Genomic DNA, 13799 nt, shown 5'->3' with positions numbered 1-13799 from the left:
CGTATCCTTCCTATACAGACACTCCATTCTTCCCTGAGAGTACCACAAGTAAGTAGTGACTGCCGCATCATACTTTCAAGGCTAGAAGGCTTGCTTTAAATTTGGGGAACTCACAGTTTTTTTTCCTGTGAAACTGGACATTTTATTTACAGGACTTTGTGAGTATGTTCTACAATTTCCTACGCATGGACCACATCAACACACTTGCCTGGTCAGAGCATTTATCTTTGAAAACCTGGTGTTTGCCTTCAAGGTTATTTCTAAATCTATAAAACTCATCAGATTTCTACAAGAGTCTTTTAACAATTTACTCTTTTCAGAGGTATTCATCTAACAGCTATATTCTCCATTTATATTCTTTGGGTCTCACATTTTCTTGGACATTTGGAACTTTCCTTCAAAAGGCTTACCTTTAGAGCTGGGACCAATACTAAATTAGAAAAGCATTTTATGGGACTAGGCTAGGCAGTGAGATCCTGTAATCTTAGAACTCTGGAGATCAAAGTAGTAGAGTTAGAAGTTTGAAGTCAACCTGAGCTCAGTGAGTTCAGGCCAGCTTGGGCTGCCTAGTAATACTGTATTACAAAAGCCCTCTAGGGATGTCTTAATGATACACACTCCTAGGGTTATCAACCATCATGCTTTATTTGTGAATGAAATATGTTGTAGAATGTAGGATTTTGAGGGATAAAAACAGAGCATTCGGTACCTTATTTCTTTTGTCATACAACCATGTTGTGAGGCACAAAGTGTACATAGGAGTATGTTTGAGAGGAGAGAGAAAAATCAAAACTTAGTAAGTACCTTATTCAAGACCACACAGACTGTTTTTGGAGGAATCAATAGGTGATAATGATTTGATTCTGTGGAGAACGTCGGAAGTGGTGATATTCAGGGGCAATGGTCCACAGTTCACCCATGTGGCTGTTCATGAATGCTATAAGTCCCACTCCAAAGATTGGCTTCATTATTTAGGTGGGACATAGAAATTTTGAAAACCTTCTGATACAGATCAAATGATCACGATTGTCAGTTAATGTTTTAAGTTATTTTTCTTAAACTACTAACATATGAATCACCTGTGTATTTTGTTACAATGTAGCCCCTGACTCAGCAGGTCTGGGGGTGCATAGAGCCTGAGCTACTAATAAACTCATAAAATTAGGGCCTTACTGTTGGAATGTAAATAGTGTCTAGGTGAGTCCCCAGGTGATCGGTCTATTCAGAAATGGTGCCAAAACGCTCCTAGGTCAAGTTGAGAGCTGTTCCACTTCCTGAACTCTGCCAGTCATTTCCAGGAAGCACAAACACCAGCAACAGTGTCTATTTTCTCCTTGGCTGATTCACAGCCAGATGTATATCTGCAGCTGACATTTAATAACACCAGAATGTTCTTAGGAGTAGGAGGAGTAGGTGACTGCTTCTGGGACATGACTCAGAAGCCTGGGGAAACCCTTCTTTTACCAAATGCTGTCTAATGCCTAAAACTCTGTGAGAGAACACTCTGCTCTTCTTCGGTTTAAATTCTGGTCCTTGGTCCCTGCACTAGGAGCTGAAATAGTATAAACAGAGGGCCTTAAAGTTTGATTTTCCTATGTAGCATGGGGCTGAGACATTTTGTCAAAGTAAACATTTTGTGTCATGCAGTCTAGGTTACAGCTCAGGAGTCTGCACCTTGAACAAGTTTGCAAGTGGGGCTGAAGTAGCTGGTAGGAAAAATACACATTGAAAGCAAGGCCAGATCAATGGTTTTCAGAATAGCTATAGAATAACAATTTTTATGGGGTGAATTTGAATTGTTTTTCCTACCAATTCAGAGGACAGAGTATGTTCAACATTAAATTAATTAACTGGGATAGGATTCACATTTAAGTTCTTTTTTAGCTGCTTCTTAGATGACTACAATGTGTGGCAACACTTGAGAACAAGTGCTTCAAAACAGTGGCTCCTGTATATAAGCTAGTGCTTACAACTGCCAAAAGAACATAAAAAATTATTTTTATTAATTTTGATAACCTCATGAATGAATACAATGTATTTATGTCCTAGTCACACCAAGATCCCCACGCACTCTTCCTAGACACTCTGCATCTCTCTCACTTTCTCTCTTTCAACTTCATGCTTCCTGTCTTCCTCTTCTTCTATCTCCCTTCCTTTTACAGCCCATGGACTCCAATTAGTGCTGCCCAGATGTGCATGGGTGTCGGATGCCATCCACTGGAACATGGGCAACCTACAATGGATCGCACCAGTGAAGACAATTGACTGTTCCTTCTCAGTGTCCATCATCTGCCAAAAGCTCCTCATTTAGATGTGGAACTCTATGCACCTCTTCCCTGTCTGTAATAGCATGTTGACCTCTAGCTCTTTTGATCATTCTTTCCTCTCTTTCACAAGCCCTGACCAGAATGATTATGATATATGTATCCCATTTAGGTCTCTGAACTCCATCCTTACTTATTTTCTGCATTTTGGCCAGTTACCATCATCCTTAAAAAGGAAAATCCGTGATGAGGATGAGAGTTATAGATGGTATAAAATAAGCATCTGTTTAGGAGTCAGTTTGATACTGTACCCTAAAATAAAAGTAGTAGGGCCTATCTATGGTCTCTCCAGCCACAGTTTTTTGGCCGCACTTGTAATGTCAGGCATGAGTTCCTTTCTGCCGACTAGGCCACAAACTCAGTCAGGAAACAGTTAGTTACCTCCTTAATGTTCTTGCCACTATTATACCAGTGGGCATATCTTACAAAACTGTTTATGACTGTAGCTCACAGGATTCACAGCTAGGCAAGGCTGTTAATGACTTTTTTCCACTAGAAATATGCATAGCAAATTCCGACATTATGACACTTGGTCGTCAGGACCAAGAATTTTACTGGCAGGTTTGAGATTAATCATTAATTAATGAAGCATATGCTATTTCCGGCAATAAGGTTTTAACATTAAGCGCGTGACCATAGGTTGCTTTTGGGGGCTCTCTGTGACATCCCTCTTCACAACATTTCAGCAAGGAGTATCCCAAACCTGACACTTTTTTGTTTGATAACCTGGGGCTTTTGTGAGAATTATTAACCCTTCACGTGAGGTAACTTCAAGGGAGCTTCTTTAAATTAATGTCCTAAAAATAATTTTATATGAGTACTATATTTACATCAGTTCCACCCTTCTGTCTTTCCCCTTCAATTCCTCCCATGTCCTGCTGGCTCCCTTTCAAATTCATGACCTCTCCTTTTTTTTTTTTTTTTTTATTATTATTAACTTGAGTATTTCTATATACATTTCGAGTGTTATTCCCTTTCCCTGGTTTCTGGGCAAACATCCCCCCCCCTCCCTTCCTTATAGGGTGTTCCCCTTCCAACCTCCCCCCTTGCTGCCCTCTCCCCAACAGTCTAGTTCACTGGGGGTTCAGTCTTAGCAGGACCCAGGGCTTCCCCTTCCACTGGTACTCTTACTAGGATATTCATTGCTACCTATGAGGTCAGAGTCCAGGGTCAGTCCATGTATAGTCTTTGGGTAGTGGCTTAGTCCCTGGAAGCTCTGTTTGGTTGGCATTGTTGTTCATAAGGGGTCTCGAGCTCCTTCAAGCTCTTCCAGTTCTTTCTCTGATTCCTTCAACGGATGACCTCTCCTTTTTTAAAAGTATTGTTTCATGCTGTGTGTGCGTGTGTGCATGTGCGTAAAAGTGTGTGTGTGTGTGTGTGTGTGTGTGTGTGTGTGTGTGTATGTTGTTTAAGGGTGACCTCTTGGGATTGGATAACTATTAAGAAGCTTCATTTCAGAGAAAACATATTCTCTCTCTCAGCAGCCATTGGTTGCTTGTAGCTCTTCTTCTAGGGGTGGTAACTCGTAAAATTTCCACTTCCATATTAGCATGCTAACTGATGTCATTTTGCCGGTCTTTTAATATAGATCAATATAGTAGGACCTATGATCTCTCCAGCCTCAGATTTTTGGCCATGCTTGTAGTATCAGGCATCTTTCTGTGGACTAGGCTACAAACTCAGTTAGAAAACAATTGGTTACCCCCTTAATGTTCTTGCCACTATTATACAAGTAGGCTTCTGAATCTAGCCTATGAGATTTAGACAATCAGACTTTTCAAAAGACATTCTTAATGTTCTTAATGTGTGACCAGCAATCTAAAGAAATGTAGACAAAAATCGCCTATGAGTAACATTTAGTGAGAAGGATGGAGGAAGTAAAAAAAATGGATGGCTTTGAACTGAAGGGTCATGGGGAAGGGCAGAGATCAAATGAAAGCTGTGAAATGGAGCAAGTGGACAAGCAAAATTCTTTGCATACTGTAAAATCTTGCCTAGGACGGCCGTGGACCATCCTAGAGCTGGAGTAATGGGTCAGGTGTATATGAAAGCTGAATTTTCTAGTTCCATACATTTGCCTATGAATTTCATGAAGTCATTGTTTTTGATAGCTGAGTAGTATTCCATTGTGTAAATATACCACGTTTTCTGTATCCATTCCTTTGTTGAGGGATGTCTGGGTTCTTTCTAGCTTCTGGCTATTATAAATAAGGCTGCTATGAACATGATAGAGCATGTGTTCTTGTTGTATGTTGGAGCATCTTTTGGGTATATGCCCAAGAGAGGTATAACTGGGTCCTCAGGTAGTGCAATGCCCAATTTTCTGAGGAACCTCCAGACTGATTTCCAGAGTGGTTGTACCAGTTTGCAATCCTACCAACAGTGGAGGAGTGTTCCTCTTTCTCCATATGCTTGCCAGCATCTGTTGTCTCCTGAGTTTTTTATCTTAGCCATTCTGACTGGTGTGAGGTGAAATCTCAGGGTTGTTTTGATTTGCATTTCCCTAATGACTAAGGATGCTGAACATTTCTTTAAATGCTTTGTGACCATTGGATATTCCTCAGTTGAGAAATATCATCCTGAGTGAGATAACCCAGTCACAAAAGAACACACATGGTATGTACTCACTGATAAGTGAATATTAGGCTAAAAGCTTGGAAGACCCATCATATATGGTCACAGAATGTCATATGAAGCTCAAGAAGAAGGAAGACCAAAGTGTGAATGCTTCAGTCCTTCTTAGAAGGAGGAACAATATACTCACACGAAGTAGAGGGTACGAGGGACTTAAGGGAAAGAAAGGAGGGGAAAGGGAAAGGGGGTAGGATCAGGTATGGGAGGAGACAGAGGGTCAGCAATTGAACAGAGGTATGTAACAATGGGGGATGGAGAACTGGGGGTAGCCATTAGAAAGTCCCAGATGCCAGGAAAGCAAGAGGCTCCCAGGACCCAATGGGGATGAGATTAGCTGAAGTGCCTAACAAAGGGGAGGGAGTAGCTGTAGAGAACATATCCAGAGGTTAGGCACAGTCCCTGGTTGGGAGATGGGGCCACCAACTCATCTATAATTTTTAACCTAGAATTGATCCTGTCTAAAGGAAATATGGGGATAAAGAGTGGAGCAGAGACTGAAGAAAATGCCAGAGAGATTGCCCCACCTGGAGATTCATCCCATGTGTAGCCACCAAATCCAGTCACTATTGCTGATGCCAAGAAAAGCTTGTTGACAGGAGCCTGATATAGCTGTCTCCTGAGAGGCTCTGCCAGAGCTTGACAAATACAGAGGCTGATGCTCACAGCCAACCATTGGACTGAGCACAGGGACCCCAATGGAGGAATTAGGGAAAGGACTGAAGGACTGAAGGGGTTTGCAACCCCATAGGAAGAATAATAATATTAACCAATGAGACCTCACCCACGAGCTCCCAGAGACTAAACCCACCGACAAGAAAGTGCATGTGGAGGGACCCATGGCTCCTGCTGCATATGTAGCAGAGGATGTCCTTATGTAGAGTCAATATGAGAGGCCCTTGGTCTTGTGAAGGCTCAATGCCCCAGTGTAGGGAATTGCTAGGGAGGTGAGGCAGGAGTGGGTGAGTGGGTGGGGGAACACCCTCATAGAAGCAGGGATAGGGTGAATGAGATAGGGGGATGCAGAGGGAAAACCAGGAAAGGGGATAACATTTGAAATGTAAATAAATAAAATAGTCAATAAAAAAGAGTTAAAAAAAGAAAACTGAATCTACTCTTTCATTTTTCCCTGAGTAGATGCTTCAGTGAAAGTGATCAACAGCTCCAATTTGTCAGACTGTCTCAGTTTTAGCACTGAAAGCCTAGCATTGTGGGGAGTCAAGCCTTGTCTCCCCTACCCTATCCTATCCTATCCTATCCTATCCTATCCTATCCTATCCTATCCTATCCTATCCTATCCAATCCTATCCTATCCTATACTATCCTATCCTATCCTATCCTATGTAGGATTGACCTGGAGTCTCGTATATAGCTATCACAGAAGAGCATTCTTATGTTTCTGGCTGGCTGAGGTGGGGTGTCTCATTGCTTTCTTAAGTATATTTAATTTGCTGATGATGGGTGCTAGGCATTGTGAAGATGGTGAATAATTTTTGCAAATCCTGATCCTGGATTCATGTTCTACACACCAATTTAAGTGGTTTCCTTTCCTTTCTTTCCTTTCCTTTCCTTTCCTTTCCTTTCCTTTCCTTTCCTTTCCTTTCCTTTCCTTTCCCTTTCCTTTCCTTTCTCTCTCTCTCTTTCTCTCTCTCTCTCTCTCTCTCTCTCTCTCTCTCTCTCTCTCTCTCTCTCTCTCTTTCTTTCTTCAAGGTATAGTATTGACCTACATAGGCATAGAAGCCAAGAAGATACAAGGGGAGGAGAAAAATTATGGTAATGCTGAGCCTCCAGTCTGACAGATGGATGTAACCTACTCAGAGCATTTTCAAAGCATGTGGCTTGAATGCAGATTAATGTCATGCAAAATGAATATGCAAATGTTAAGACACCAAGTCACAGAGTAAAATGCCACATCAGAGGAACATAGGGTTAATCAGGAAACCTTTTGAGGATGTTAATGCCAGTTTATGAAATGAAGATAATGTCACCTAAGGGAAAAATAACCAAAGCATGGAAACCACTCAAAGTGAACAATAAAGGAAACAGCAGCAGCAGCAGCAGCAACAACAACAACAGGGACAGTGGTGTGGGGCATGATGATGCAATGGTTTGTGTTCTTGTTCACAGACTTTAGGATGAACCCTATGAGATTATCTGCCACAAGAAGAGATAAATTCTGGTTTTGGACCTATTTTAATTTTTGCCCAGGTTTCTGGTTGGTAACTTGTTTCCTTGACTTAGAAACCACAAGGAATTTCCTACTTGAATCATGACTTTGAGTTAGACCCTTGAGCAGTGATTCTCATCTTTGAGTACATGTAGGACTCATCTTGAAGACTTGTTAAAGAGAGGGGAGGATCCCCACTTTCTGAGTTCCTGATTTAGCAATTCAGTTGGACTGGAGAATCCTGACTATTGGTAAATTCTCGACATAGTACTACTGCTGCTGCTGCTGATACAGAGATCACAACATTGAGTGTGAATGGTCCAGAAGACCCTAGAGCAGTGGTCCTCAACCTTCCTAATTCTGTGACCTTTTTAATACAGTTCCTCATGTTGCGGTGACCCAGGATCATAAAATTATTTTCATTGCTACTTTAGGGCTGTAATTTTGCTACTTGTTATAAGTTGTAATGTAAATAGCTGACATGCAGGTTGATCTTAGGCAACCCCTGTGAAGTGGACCTCAAAGTGGTCAAGACCCATAGGTTGAGAACCACTGCTCCAGAGCCCCATACTTAAGCAGTTTTATGCACAGAGTAATGAAACTATCTCAGAGTGTTCTGAGAACACTTGTTATGTAAATGCCCAAACCGAAGGGCATTTTAAAAAGATAATCATAGGAAGCTGAGAAAACTAGGAGCTACCTGGAAAAGAAGCTGGAAATATCATTTTTCTTTGGGCTAGAGTTACATAGCTACCCACTAAAAATTATCCTTTTGAAAACTTTTGTGTATGTGTTATTACAGTGAATCCCCAGCATTGTTATTTTAAAACAAATAGCAATCTACTTTTTGTTTTGTTTTGTTTTGTTCTGTTTCAGCTTTGAGGAACTTTATTTTCTTTCTACCTTTACACACTTTGCTCAGGTGTCTGCAGAGCAGCTCAGGACCCCTCAGTGGTGGCTCCAACCCACACAGTGGCCTGCGCTGTGGGAACTGCTGACCAGTCCTCAGTGGCTGGCTGCGCACTCCTGTCTTCTGTGCGAAACTGCTGGATAGGCACAGAGGGCAACTGCATACCCTCAGACCAGTCGGCCACCTCAGGCTGAGCAGCAGTGAACTCAGGTGCTGGTGTGGTCCATTCACCCTGAAATTCCTCCTTGGTCACAGCCTTCTCAGCAGCAGCCTGCTCCTCATCCTCAAACTCGTCTGGGTCTCTGTAGAAGTAAAGATTAGACATAACCTCTGTGGGTGCTCACAGGTGATAGCACCTCCCATGCGGAGTACTTTCTGGGCCAGCATCCAACACATTAAGTGAGCTTCCTTGTTGTTGCATGGGATGGCAATGTCCACATAGAGCGGGGGATAATCTGTGTTAGACACAGAGCAATGGTGGGCAGGTTGACATAGAGGCCTTTGTGAGGGGCTGGTGTCAGTCCGGGAATCCGTCACCACTAGAAGCCGTGGATCGCTGAAGGCTGCTTGGATTTGGTTAGTGAAGATCCCAGGTGTGAAGCGGCTAGCACTTGGAGTGGCTACTGTGGCAGCAGCAAACTTCAGCACAGCTCTCTGGCCAGTGTTCCTGGAGGAGATGGTGCTGATGTCACCAGGGTTCTCAATGGCAACAATAGCATGAGTTGAGAGCAACAGCTTCTCCCAGGTCCTCTTCAGGCTTATGATGTAGATACCGCCACTTTTCCTTTTGGAGATGTACTGCTCTGTCTGAAGTCAAAGTTGGTGCTACCTAAGTGGGTTCCTGCAACAAGGAATCCTCCTTCATCTGCAGGATACCAAGGGCTCCAGACATTGTCTAAGTTTCCCTTTAAGTTACGATGGGAATAAAGAATAATGCCATATGGACCTGTCCCAGGGTGGGTAGTGCAGAAAGCAGCATCTACTCTTTGCAATTAAGAATTCTTGTTTTCCTCCTCTATGTTTATCTATGTACACCTTCTAGGCAGGACAAATTTTGGGTTGAAAGTTTTGTGGGTAGGTTGATGTCCCTCTCCTTCTACTGAAAGTCCTGCCTGGCTACAGGAGGTGGCTACTTCAGTCTCGATATCCCCTACTAGTAGGGATCTCAGCTAGGGTTACCTCTATAGACTCCCCATATTCTCTCTCATTCCAGGTATCCAGTTAGTCCCAGAGATGCCCTCCCTGGCTGATTTACATTTGCATGCCCAGCCCTCTTTCTTCTCTCTCCCCTTTATACATGATAGTCAAATCCATACCCCTCCTCACCCCCTCTCCCACCCAGTTCTCTCTCTTTCAACTTCTGATGACTATTTTGATTCCCCTTCTGAGTCAGATTCATACATCCTCCCTTGGTCCCTCCTTATTAACCAGTTTTTTCTTTTTATTTGTGGATTGTGCTATGGTTATCCTGTACTTTATGGCTAATATCTAATTATAAACAAATAAATACTATACATGTCTTCCTGGGTCTATGTTACTTCACTCTGGATTGTATTTTTTACTTCCATCCATTTGCCTGCAAATTTCATGAAGTATTTGTTTTTAATAGATGAATAGTATTCCATTGTGTAGATGTAATAGAGCAGAGAAAGAGGCAATGACTAACCTATGGCTGGCCCAACTTGAGACATATCCATGGGAGAAAGCCAGTTGCTGACACTATTAATGATACTCTGCTATGCTTGCAGACAGGAGCCTAGCATGACTGTCATCAGAGAGGCTTCATCCAGCAGCAGATGGAAATAGATACACAAACCCATAGCCAAACCTCGAGCAGAGCTCAAGAAGTCTTGTGGAAGAGTGGGGGATAGAATTGAGCTACCCATAGGGGTCAAGGACACCACAAGAAGATCTACAGAGTCAACTAACCTGGGCCTATAGGGGCTCACAGAGACTGAACCACCAACCAAAGAACATGCAGGGGCTCAATCTAGCCCCCCCATTCATAGTAGACATGTACCTTGGTCTTCATGTGGGTCCCCTAACAATTGGAGCAGGGCTGTCTCTGACTGTCATTGGATCCCATTCTCCTACCTGGACTGCCTGGTTCAGCTTCAGAGGGAGAGGAGGTGCTTAGTCCTGCTGGGACTTGATGTTCCATGGTGGGGCAGTACCCAAGTAGGGGAATCCCCTTCTCTAGGGAGAAGGAGAGAAATGCAGGGAAAGATTTGTAAAAAGGTCAGACTGGGAGGAGAGGAAGGACAGGGTGGGGACTTCGATCAGGATGTAATGTGAGTAAAAAGCAAATTATGAAAAGAATTCTTGTTTTCTTATGTCTTATGTGTAATAACAGGGTTACTAAATTCTGTCATCTCTGTCATTCATATATGTATATGAATGACATATATATTGTGAATCAGATATATATTATGACATGTATGAACCAGATATATATTATGTTGGGCCATCTCTCTAGCCCCAACAAATGACTTTTTAAATACCTGAAAATAATTAGAATACTATTGAGAAGGAAGAGCGAGAAATGGGGGACCAGATGTTGGGGGCAAATTTGGGCTCTTTATATACCAGATATATATAAGAAGGTGTAAGAAATTCCATTTTTTCTCAACAAAATGCCCATCTTATTTGATAACCATTAGAACAAATGACTGTTTAGGAAGTTATTTTACAATAAGTTAATCCAATCAGTTGTTCGGGAGATGTATTCCAGTTAAAATTATTCCCTGAATTAATGTAAGATAAATACCTCTATTTATTTCTTTAGGTTGGCTGAATAGCAATGTCTAAAGCAAAATGCTTGCAGCTCCTGCCAGAGTTAAAATGGACTTTGCTTATGACTGATTCACCATCTATTTTCTCATGCCTCCTGCTACTTCCTCTTCCTCCCCCTCTCTCCTCTCCTCCTTCTCTTCTTATCCTCCTCTCTCTTCTAAGACAGAGTCTTGCTATGTAGCCCAGGCTGGCCTGGAACTTGCTATGTGATCCAGATTGGCCTCTAACACTTGGCTTTCAATTTCTTGTTTCTTCCTTCTTGATAGTATCCTAATTATTTTCAATATCCAAAGGGCTGTTTTGGGGGGACTGGAGAGAGGGCTCACTCTCCAAGAGCACTAGCTGTTTTTACAGAGGATCTAGGTTCAATCTTAAAGCATCCATATGTAGGCTCGCAGCCATATGTAACTCCAGTTCCAGTTGATACGACTCTCTCTTCTGGCTTCCACCGGCACCAGGCATGCACATGCTGTATATGGCAAAACACCATAGACATAAAAATTAAAAAAAATGAATGTCACTTGTTTGGGAGTGGAGAAATGAAGCAAAAGCCAAAGAAGACAATTAAAGATATACTATTAAGGGACTTCACCACTGCATGCTACTAGAAGCAGTCCTGCTGGGGAAGTGCAAATGTACGCATTTGGTGGTGTTTCTATCCTTAAAAACACAAGCTATGAACATACTTAAAAGAACACTGAGTTACACATAGTCTTGGAATATAGAGGTACTGTCTCCTTCCACACAAGCACAGAGAACAGATCTATTCTCTTACCATAAAAATGTTTTTCTCTGGGACAGAGTTTGGGCAGTTTTTCTAGTAGCCTTTTTAAGATGGAATATTACTAAGACTGGAATCTTTCAGTCCTACTGTGTGCATAGCTCCCACTAAGACTGCTTTATATAACCACCTTGGGATTTGTCTGTCAAAGATAACCTATGTCCCCATGAGGCACAGGCATTCTTTCTTTCTTTTTTTTTTTGACCCAATTGATAAGATATAATTGCCCACCTAAACATACAAAGCCCAGTACCATCCATCCCTTAGGAACATTAGTAACAACCTGTAAATACACAGAGCAGAATCTTTACGTCAGCCTCCATTGTCCTGCCCCGGCTTCTCCCCTTCTCTCCTATCTCTCTCCTTTTCATTCCAGTCTCTTCCTCTTCCTTCAAACTTCTCTCCCACCCACCTTCCTTCTCCTCCAATGACAGGCCTCCTTCTATCTTGTACGTGCCCCTCACCTGTATTTTACAAATTCAATGGGGAGGTTTTGGTGAAGTCACCTGATTCCTGACTAGGCAGGAATGTGACTAGACAACTGTCCTTGGGGCAGTGGAATTAGTATCAAATACAGATTACTCAGGGCAAACCACAACATTTCCCCCTTTTGTCCAGTTAAAAAAGCCTTTTTCACTTATATATAAATTGGTACAATTATTACCATTCTACAATTTATAAAACATACGATATACTCAACACAGTCCATCCACTATATCAGTTAAACAGAACATTTAGTTATCCATTCCAGCTTAAGAAAGGCTTAAAATCTGTATTAGATCTTGGCTAGTTTGTATACTATCTGATAACTATCCAATAAAATATGTATATTCAGAGTTAAACAGCCTGATAGGTTATGAGACTATAATCAGTCTTCGACCCAGTCAGAAATCTGGGAATGACCAAATATCCATACACATAGGAAGCCTGACACGGCTTCCAGAACTGAGAGGTTGTAGAGACAAATCTCCACTATCACAGTCCCCTGTTAACAATATGTGAGCGCAAGTCTTGTGGCCCCAAATCAACTGACAGACTGTTGAAATGCAGATTTTGAAGAGCTGATCACCCTGTCTTGCCAGAGCTTATCAGTCAACTATTCTGCATAATTTGTCCTTTTCTGGACAGTATTAGTCTGCAGATGAAACAAGCAGTTTTGTCCAGTGGCTGCCTAGTCACAAAGTATTGCCTCACCTGGAGGTAGAGATGTTCAAATTCTTCGTTAAATCTGCCAAAGGGGAACTGTTAGGAGTAGATATATCTCAACAAAAGATAAATAACTTTAAATCTCAAATTTTGTGGATTTCTGACGTTTTTGAAAACCATCTACCTATATAAGACAATCTGGACTGTTGTCTTTATATCTCAATATCTTGAAAGTACTCTCACAAAGTCAGCAATATGTTTGCTATTTGGCACTTAACTCACATGTGTAATCAACTCAGAAGTTTGTAATGACATCAATAGAAGGACTGGCTCTAAACCTTGTACTTTCATACTTTCTTAGTATAAGCAATAAATTTCTTTGTCTTCTGGTTCAGGCATCTCGTGTCTTCTGCAGCATCTGTAAAACCATGACAGCCTAACCTGCTAGCTTGCAGTCATCATAAAATAATATTTCACTGTGCCTAATGTCCCATACAGAAATCTCAGATTTATAGCTGAGAGTTAAGGAATTTGAGGTATTAAACAACTTCCCAGTCATTGGATTTAGAATTCTATTGTGTTGTAAAGAATGTTAACATTTATAGCTTTGTGCATAGACAGGCTACAGGACCTTATGCAATTTGTAGAAAGACCCAAGAAAGTGAATGCCCTGACACTTCAAACTGGCTAGTGCATATGGAAACCATGAGGTCTGCAGGCTATAGAAAGACAACATGGTTTGTTACTCCTACTTCCAGTGTCCCTGAACCTCAGTTTGAAGGCCAGTGCTATAGAGCATGCCCAGAACATGTTGATGCGAATAATATTGAAAGTAACTGAAGGATAATAGGAGGTGTAGCTGTTAGTGCCTGATCTACTATGTTTCAGTGGTCATACAAAAGACTTTATATATATTGACATAAATACCAAATTGCATGGCATTATTTTCATCATTTTATGTGTAATGAAATAATTTGAAATAATTTAGGATAGTAGTTCAAAATTAAAAAATAGTACATTTTCCATGTATTTGTAAAATGTCTGAGA

General features: G+C 41.6%; 1 pseudogene; it reads right to left on the bottom strand.

Annotated features, from left to right (window-relative positions):
* Positions 1–8060: 8060 nt before the first annotated feature.
* Positions 8061–8924, bottom strand: LOC116888879 (annotated as a pseudogene).
* Positions 8925–13799: the final 4875 nt, after the last annotated feature.

The sequence above is a fragment of the Rattus rattus genome, chromosome X (genome assembly GCF_011064425.1).
Source record: "Rattus rattus isolate New Zealand chromosome X, Rrattus_CSIRO_v1, whole genome shotgun sequence".
Lineage (NCBI taxonomy): Eukaryota > Metazoa > Chordata > Mammalia > Rodentia > Muridae > Rattus > Rattus rattus.
The sequence above is the reverse complement of the archived record's forward strand: the minus strand, read 5'-3'. Positions and strand labels throughout refer to the sequence as shown.